This window comes from Theobroma umbraticum, unplaced genomic scaffold (assembly GCF_002168275.2).
Source record: "Theobroma umbraticum cultivar Fairchild unplaced genomic scaffold, ASM216827v3 scaffold_12.0, whole genome shotgun sequence".
Taxonomy (NCBI): Eukaryota; Viridiplantae; Streptophyta; class Magnoliopsida; order Malvales; family Malvaceae; genus Theobroma; species Theobroma umbraticum.
In genome coordinates, this window is record NW_018397272.1 from 2,339,253 (window position 1) to 2,346,773 (window position 7,521).

Consider the following 7,521-nt stretch of genomic DNA (forward strand, 5'->3'; position numbering starts at 1 on the left):
GACTAAATGTATATGTCTAATTTTGGCTAATCATTATTTATTGAAAATATTGTGCTACAGAATAAGTTTAAATGTGAAATAGCTATTTCATATGGAAAAGTAAAAGTAACTTAGAATGAGTGGTAAGGTTCACGAGTTAGCTTTACGTTTGGGATATTATAAAGAGTTTGGCTTAGTGGCTTAGATAAGGAGATAGTTAAGAGGACTCCTTTTAACTTTTTCTTGAAATACATGCACTTTACCCAAATCGTACGCATTACCTGCTTATTCTCCTAACATCAAATAAGTCATTCCTTAATGTACTTTTCCATGATCGACACGTTCTCCCATTATTAAGCTTAACATCAAATAAATCATTCCTTAACATGCTCTTCCATGATAAGTATGTTCTCCTATGATTGAGCTTAACATCCAATAACTATTCTTTAACATGTTTTTCCATGGTAAAGCACGTTTTCTCATAATTGAACATGTTTTCTTACAAGTGCTCTCCTTTTCCAACTGCTCTTCTTATTTTGTATAAATATGAGAGTTTGAAAAATTGGGAGGCAATCAGAAAGAAGCAAAAACTCAATAAAGATTACCTTTAAAACTCTCCCAAATATTCTCTTTACTCAGCCCTTTCCATTCACTGTGCTTCATTGTTTTCTCCACCTTTTTTTATTCCTCACCGCCTACCACCAAAGCATTTACTCTTCAAAGACTACTCCAGTCTTTTTCTTTGCTGCCTCTAGTGCATTCAATTTCACTTATTACAACACGACTTTTCTCTTTACTAAAAGAACCCTCTATAAGCACACTTTGTTAAGCAAGTGGTTTCTGATTAATATTTTCTTTGCAACCTCAAACTCTTGCAATGCCTCAAGTTCAATCTACCATATCAAAGACATTGTTCGTTGGAAATCTACCTTATCAAGATGAACAAGTTGCTGTGTATGTTCAGGTTCTGCGGTCCATACAAATTGAATTTTTTTTATTTAATTTTCATGTGATCAATATTACTTTATCTAAAGAATTTCTTTAAAGATGCTAGTGAAATTGTGAATATATGTTTTACTGTTGATGCTGAATGGAACTTTAAGGGAGTTGGACATGTTGAGTTTGCTGTATACTTCTAATAAGGATATAAACATGTAAGGTGCTTGCTTTTTTTGAGATACTATACCTTGAATCTATTTAATTAAGAAGGTAACCGAACCCTATTAAAACTCAAATAAAATCATAAAACATTATTCAAAACCAAACTCTAATAATATAGCACTATCCACTAATTACTCGAATCCGTTAAATACTCAATTAAATAATTCAAACAGTAACTTAGAAAACTATAAACTATATAAAAATATTAATTATATATATTAATTTACAAAAAAAAAAGAGAAGTTGGTTAAGATGGCAAAGGTTGTATTGAAGGTAAATAAGATAAATGTTTGAATCTTTCAAATTATAAATTTTTGAAACGTTATAAATAATATTAATATACATATAATTGGGTTCGAGATTAGGATATCTTAAGGTTGATGCCCGAAACCGAGTTAGGTGTTAAAAGTATTATTTGAATCTGCCTCATAATTGAATATAGAGTACTCGAATTCTATGTTATCCGGTTGATACTAGTACAACAACAACCTATTTACCTCTTAATGGAGGATGACTCCAAATATTTATAGCCATATAAAATGGTCTAATAAGCATAATTCCAATATAATTAATTTTTTTAAAATTATTTAGTTTAGACTTTAAATGTATGGTAAAAATATAAAGATTCCTATATTATTTAGTTGAAGAATTCACTTTCTTCATTAGTTTGAAAATTCCTTTTTATCCCTTTGAGATTTGATTATAAATACACTTATCTCTTGAAAAAGTAACAAATTAATTTTAAATGAAAAACAATTATATCCTTTTATTGTTTATTTCTCCATTTCAATTATTTATTTATCTTTTTACTTTCTCTTTTTATCTCTTTTCTTTTGTTCAAAAATATTTTTAATTACCAATTTAGGAAATTTTATTAGTTATAAATATGGTTGAAAGATTTAAATTAGTTTCAAAATTATCCTCAATTATTATCAAATTAAATTTTAATAAAGTGAAATTATACTTCAACTAATGATATAAAAATAAATAGTTAATAGATTATATGCTTGTGTTTTAATTAAAAATTAAATTTAATAATTAAAAAATTATGTTTTAGAGGATGAGTGTATTTTTCTTCAATTTTCATAGAATAAAAGGAGTAAGTGCATTTTCAATCAAACCTTTGGAAGTTTTTGTAATTTTCTCTTTATGATTTTGAATAATTTATTTTTTAAAAATTATATACCTATAATAATTTTTTAAAAAAAGGAATTTTATTATAATCATATCATCCTAGGAAAGCATATTCCTAACATATCGTTCATCAATAAATTCTTGACGACTACAGGTGGCAAATCATAAAATAAAACACCTTCATTCAAGATAAAACCCATATTGGCCATGAAATCCGCTACTTTGTTTCTTCTCGATATATGTGAGAGATCTTCACATCCTAAATTCATTGAAGCATCATTTGAACAGCTTGGATGAGGTCTGAATTAGCACATGGATGAGAGAAAAAAAAGTTGTGATTGGATGTACTACCATATTGTTATCCACTTGCAAGCACACCCTACGGAATCCCAAAGTCTAAGCAAATCGAAGGCCATGATAAACTCTGCATAACTTAGATCTGTAAGCTAAACATTTCCCCAAGCTCACTACATAACCTCCTTGCTAGTCACCTGCAGCATCTCTCATAACACCTCCAGTAGCAGCCTTATCAATGCTACTTTGATAAGTACCATTTAAGTTAATCGCAACTTAGCTTGTTGTCAGCTGAAGCCAACTAACGAGCACCTCCTCTCTTCTTTTTGGCTCGTCACTAACAGAGATAGGACTGATAAAAATGTTGAAAGCTATAGCAGTCAATCCCTTGATTATTATAAGCTTTTTGTCTGTTGATATTTTCTTTCCCTTAAACACAGTTATATGACGCCATTTCCATAACTACCAGCATGTAATACCAAAAACAAAAGGCCACAAAAAGTCATCTATATATTACTTACATTTATTCAAGTTAGATGTCAACCAGTCTATCAACGAGAGTGAATAAAACTGTATGTGTTCTTCTAAAGTCAATATTTTCATCCACATTACATTTATGGCAGTCCCGTAATAAATGAATGATTGATTCATCTAATAAGCCACATTGTAAGCATGTTGGAAAAGCTATCGGGTTTCTACGTTTTTGCTCCAAGTTGGTGAGTAGCTGATTATGTAAATGAACTTAAAAGGTATGGATCCATTGAGGTCCCTACCATTTCCACACTAGATCCCACATACCATTATGCAACACAACCTCATGGTCAAAATTTTTAATTAAACTCTCATATAACGATGACACTGTGCATCAGCCAAAAGGGAAAGTGCACAATATGGTTCATCCAGACCATGATACATCATCGGAGGGATGGTGTTTGCCACATTTCTTACAATATCATTTGGAAAGAGGGATTTTAGAAACTCTAAGTCTCGCTCCCCATTAGGAAGTACAAAATCTCGAACACAGTTGTTTACGTCTATTGCGATATCCATATTTCGATCAACCTTTATCAAAGGAGAACCTTTAATCCAAACATCATTCCAAAATATTGTAGAAAACCCATCACCTATTACCTATCTCGTATTACTCTTGAAATAAGGCCATAATCGGCTTAAGGATTTCCAAAAAGAGGAAGCTCTTGTACAAAAAATATTGCCAGGTCACCTTAGTGCATTAAAATTACATTTACCACATAACAAATGTACCCATAGTGCATTTGGACGATTCACCAGCTGTCAAACTAATTTAAGTAACAAAGCATCATTTGTCAAGTGTAATCGCCATACACATGTTCCTCTTTCCTCTTTAAGTTTGCAAATGTCGAGCCATTGAATCAAATGAATTTTTCTACCGTTGGTATCTCTCCCCCCCCCCAAAGGAAATTTTGGCAGAGCTTTCCAATTCTCTTATAGCATTCCAGATGGATAGCTATAACTTGCATGGAATAGTAAGGCATCGTGGTAAGTATAGACTTAATCAATGTAAATCTACCTATAAAAGATAGAAAGGATGCCTTCCATGAGCTCAGTTTGCTCCTCACCTTGTCTTCTAACTATTGAAAAGTGAAAGCTCTTTTCTGTCCATGTAGTAAAGAGATACCAAGGTATTTCCCCATCTCATCAGTATGATTGGAGCCCGAACAGGCTTACAGGGAATTAATGCATTCCATCGAGACATTTTTAGAGCAATAAAAGTAAAACTTCTACATACCAACATGCTCCCTTGAACAAGTACAAAAATCATCTAAAACTCCTTTTATGACCTCCATTGGAGAAGTTGAAGCCCTTGCAAATAAAGAGATTATCTGCAAAGAATGAATAGGTTAATGGTGGACACTCTATTTTATCAACTTCCGTAAACCTTGTTAGATTGCTGCATTAATGCCATAGGCAATCTTTCCATGCATAATACAAATAGGTATGGTGATAGGGGGTCTCCTTGTAGAACCCTTCTAGAAGGAGCAAAACTTTCTATTGGTGAACCATTCCATAAGATTTGCATGATAACACATCTCCAACTACGAAGTAAAACATCAATAATCTCAGTCAAAGTATTGGCTTCCACTAGAGTATCATGAATGAACTCTCATCTGAGTTTGTCATAATCCTTTTCAAGGTCAAGTTTCATCATCATTCATCCAACTTGACCTTTCTCTTTCCTGAAAGAATGAATAACTTCTTGGGCCATAATTATGTTATCTGTTATCTCCCTTCTTGGTGTGTAGCTTGCTTGAGTATTTACTATCAACACACTCATAAATGGTTTTAGCCTATTAGTAATCACCTCCATTAAGACTTTGAAAACAACTAAAAGTAAACTAATAAGCCTATATTGAGAAATATATTTCGGTGAAGGTATTTTTGGAATTAGTACAATCAAAGATTTATGTAAACCATTACCAATTTCTCCACCTTCAAAAACATTCTGCACATACTGTACCACACTATGTCCAATAGTACCCTATTGAGATTGGAAAAATAGAGTGTGTAGTCCATCAAATCCTTGCGCCTTTAATGGTTTCATCTCAAATAAAGCGACTTTGACTTCACTTTCATTAACCGATTTAACTAACATCTCATAATCTTCTGTTGCAAGGAAAGGAAATTTACCTCTTATCGGATACACAAAAAGGACTTCATCTTCTTTAGAATACAAATGGTGGAAGAAATTAATAGCTAGGGACTTAATAGAATTTCCATAATCACATCATTGATTCTCCTCATTCCGAAGCCCTATGATTTTCGATTTGGTTCGTCTACATACGGCTTTAAGATGAAAGTATTTAATGTTCAAATCCCCCAACTTAAGCCAATTCGCCTTAGATTTTTGCATTCAAAATGCTTTTTCTTGTTTAAGAACTATTTCATATTCTTTTCTTAGGGTAACCTTAAGCTCACGAAGATGTCTAAAAGGCTTGGATTCTAGTGCTTTTTCAATACCACTCAACCTCGCCAACAATCTTCATTTTTTATAGAAAATATTACCAAAAACCTCCTTGTTGCAGTGCCTTACCTTGTTAAAGAAATCTGATATAGTACGTTGGATGTTAGTTGAGGTATCCCAAGACTGCTTAACAAAATCTCTAAATTCCTTATGTGTAAGCCATGTTGCTTGAAATTGAAAATTAGATTTTCATTGTGTTATTCTATCATTACCTAAGGAAATGAAAAAAGATCTATGGTTCGAATTGACTCTTGGCGAGTGATGGACAATAGCTTCTTAAAAATTTAGTCTCTATCCAGAGTTACATACAGCTCTATAAATTCTTTTTGCCACCAACCCTCTCTTCCAAGTGAATTTGGGACCCTTAAACCTAAAGTCAAGTAACACAAAATCATTAATAAATTTTTGGAACTAATGACAAAGATTGCTACCTTTTTGAGAACAGTTCACTTTCTCATGTGAAAAAATGAAAGAGTTAAAATCGCCTACTAACATCCATTCTCTATTTACTCATCCTGTGAAAAGAGTTAGCTCCTCCCACGGATCACAACGAAGATTATGCTTGGGATGACCATAAATTGTAGAAAAATACTAGTTAGAGCCTGCTTGTTGTTCAACTAATAAATGTATACATTATGGATGATTTGATCGTAGAAATCTGAATCCACTCTTTCCACAAAATCCAAATTGCCTCAGAAAAACCCGAAGCCTCCACTTTATGGGATCTTTTGAAATTCAAGGAGCTAATCACCTTATTAGCTACCGTCCCACTTATTTATGGCTCCATTAAAACAAGCACTAAAAAGTTATAATGCTTGTAAAAATCTTTAATCACTCTGACTACACCTTCGTCACTTGCACGTTGACGATTCCATATACAAGAAGTTTGAAATTTATAAATATTATTAAGAATAAAATCACGAACTAGTCAAGACACCTCTTTATTTTCATCAAGAGCCATCGTGGCCAGTCTATCCAAGTTAGAGATTGAAGATTTATTAACTTCCATCTTCTCCCCATGTAAAATAAGTCTAGGCATTAATCTTTCCTCCATCATTGATTGAGATAAAACTGTCGATGTAAGATTAATCATAGCACTCTTAGCTCTCTGCCTTTTTCTTTAGAGATATCTTTTGTAACTACACGGTGCTCTAGTTGTCAGGTGGTCTCTCCTCCTTATTGTCCAATAAGAACTCATCACTCCTCTCCAATATAGTCACTTGCGTCCTATCTTGGGCTGAGGGGCTCAATCGTGTAACATTGTATAAATCAAGACTTGATTTATATTTTGATTTATATAAAGGTAGGCATATTTGTAAGGTTACGAATATAATCTTAATTAATATCCAAAAAAGAATAACCATGTGATCACGTTCCTTAATATTAGGCACTTGTAATTGTAATTTGAGATAATAATGCGAGGACATGTACATGTAATTTTTCTAAATATTAGGAACCTTCATAAATAAATAAATAAAACCTAGTTAAAATTAAACACGTAAGAAAGAAGAAAAAGGAGAAGACAGTACGGTCAAAGCCCTAGAAATCAGACTTCAGCCAAGCGAAATAAAATCTTTTTTCCCCAATTTCTCTCGCTATCTTACTTTAAAACTCTCATCTTCTTCTCTCTGAAAATCAATCTCGTTTGCCAGGTAAAACCCCATATCCCTTTATTTACACGTTTGACCCTCTGATTTCTCTTCTCTTCTCTAATTCCCCCGAGACTCCTTTTCGATCAGATCTACGTTTTATGTTCTTTATAATTTTTTAAAAAAGTTTTTTTTGGTGAAATTATGGTTCTTTTTGGGGGTGATTAAAGAAATTATAGTTGTTCTTTTAATTTTATTTAATTTTTTGTAAATTATTAATAGCTTTTTTACAAATTTTACATATATGCTGTTTAAATATGTGGGTTTGATTTGAAAATTCATTTTTTTCTGTTATTGAATTTT

The 7,521-nt window shown here is 32.3% G+C and overlaps 1 protein-coding gene across 1 annotated transcript in view; it reads left to right on the plus strand.

Moving 5' to 3' along the window:
* Positions 1-7,064: 7,064 nt before the first annotated feature.
* The window catches only part of LOC110426820 (RNA-binding KH domain-containing protein), a 2,498-nt gene continuing 2,041 nt past the window's right edge, over positions 7,065-7,521 (plus strand). The window contains exon 1 of the mRNA XM_089785372.1: positions 7,065-7,221. The gene's annotated coding sequence lies outside the window, so the exon portion shown is untranslated. The remainder of the gene's footprint in view (positions 7,222-7,521) is intronic.